The sequence below is a fragment of the Tupaia chinensis genome, unplaced genomic scaffold (genome assembly GCF_000334495.1).
Source record: "Tupaia chinensis unplaced genomic scaffold, TupChi_1.0 Scaffold000573_1, whole genome shotgun sequence".
Taxonomy (NCBI): Eukaryota; Metazoa; Chordata; class Mammalia; order Scandentia; family Tupaiidae; genus Tupaia; species Tupaia belangeri.
In genome coordinates, this window is record NW_006160087.1 from 3,443,127 (window position 1) to 3,445,015 (window position 1,889).

Here is a 1,889-nt window from a genome sequence, read left to right on the forward strand (position 1 = left end):
GTCCCCTGGCGCCCTCCGCCCCTCCTGCAGAGACAGCCGCCCGCTCCTACCTCGTGTGGGCACTGGCTGTCCCCGCCCAGGACACGTTCCTTCCCCGTACCCCAGCGGGGGGTCTTCGAGGAGGCCTCCCAGCGAGGCCCTGAGCACTCCGGATGCAGAGCCCTGCCCTGCCAGCCACCTGCCCCCGAGCCACGCCGGTTCCCACAGGTTCCCACAGCTGTCATCGGAGGCGGACTCACCTGCCCTTGCGACTGTCCCTCCTCCTTTTCCTCGTGGCCAGCTCCACAGTTTCCAGAGGCCCTGGCCCACAGCAGGTTTTTTTTTAAAAGAATTATTTTATTTAACTTTATTTATTTTTATTATTGTTCTTGTTTTCCAGTTTGATCAGAGACACACAGAGAGAGAGAGAGAGAGAGGAAGTGAGAAGGCAAGCGACCAGGTCCAAGACTTGAACCATGGTCGGCCATGTGGGAGTCCAGTGCCTTTAACCACCATGCCACTTGCCGGCCCCACAGCAGGCTCTTAAGAGGTATTTGCAGAATGAATGCTAAGGGCTGTGTGACCTGAGGTAGAGACGTCACCCTCTCTGGGCTTCATCCTTCTCCCTAGGAAAGGGAGGCTCTGACCAGAAGGAAGCTTCCCACCTTTCTGCTAAGTCCCCCAAACCTACCTATGCTACCTCTGAAAGCCCTGGAGTGCCGAGGTCGCAAGCTGTGAAGCACTGCTGGGCCACGAGGTGGCCTAGGGACACTTCTCGGAGCAGAGCGCTTGCTGCAGGAACCCCCCATCAGTCAGTCTGGGCTTGGAAACTGGAACCAGCTCACCTTCCAGCACCACTGCCTGCGCCCAGGAAGGACCACCTGCAACTCCCTAACGCCCTGCTTTGCGTAGAGACACCCAGGACAGCGGAGCCTACCGCAACAACCAACGTTTGGCTGGATGTTCGCGCCAGCCCCGCGCTCGGCACTGGCAGGAGGGCTCTCAACCCCAAGAGTGACGCCCAGGGAGGAGGTGTTCCTGCCCCCATTCGTGCTGGAGGAGAGGGGCACGTGCCCAGACACCCCGCATGTCGGTGTGGGCCAAGACCCCGGTGGCGGAGGTGACGGGCCAGCCCCAGGACCAGGCCCCTCGGAGAGGTCCCTCCCACTAAGGGTCTGGCCTAGGGCGAGAGACGGCAGCTCACCTGGACCTTGGGGAGGACAGCGACGATGGAGACGCAGACGCAGAGCGTGAGGTTGAGGCTGATGAAGGCCTTGCCCTCGTGGCAGGCGCCCGGCTGCGTGTAGAAGAGGAAGAGCAGCGCCACAGCCCCGATGGCCAGCGAGTAGAAGAGCAGCGTGAAGAAGAAGAGGCCTAGGCAGAAAAAAAAAAGGCGTGGGCAGCGGCACCCACGGCGGGTCAGGAGGCCGGCCCCTCTGCCCTCCCCTGCCTGTTTTCTCAAGGACCAAGTCAATGTTCGTCACTGGTTCTGGGCTAAAATGACTCAGTTTCCATGGCGAGGTGGCCGTAAAGACACGCACGTGAACACAAACAGGCGGGACAAGAGCACAGGCTCACAGACCAAAGGCTGTCCCGGGAGTCTAAGGAGGCTGACCCCCAGCGGCGAGGGCCTCGCCTCCCCGCGCTGAGGCTGGCCGGAGACTGGGGCTCCAATGAGCGGGTGAGCTGTGGGTCTGGACACCACCGAGAGGGGTTCCACACTGCCGCCCCCGCCATCTGCAGGGGCCCTGCATTGACCCCAAGGCCGTCAGCCCCCAGCCTACCCGCGTTGCCGGCCTCTGCGGCCCACTGGCTTGACTCTGCCCTAAGGCGGCGCTCGGCTGATCCCGGGCGTCCCTCCCTCCCTCCCTCCGCGCCCAGCCCCGGGTTCAGCACTGACCTGCGTACAC

General features: G+C 62.5%; 1 protein-coding gene across 1 annotated transcript in view; it reads right to left on the reverse strand.

Moving 5' to 3' along the window:
• SERINC2 (serine incorporator 2) overlaps nt 1–1,889 on the reverse strand; it is a gene marked incomplete in the record, with an annotated part of 25,203 nt that overhangs the window by 10,734 nt on the left and 12,580 nt on the right.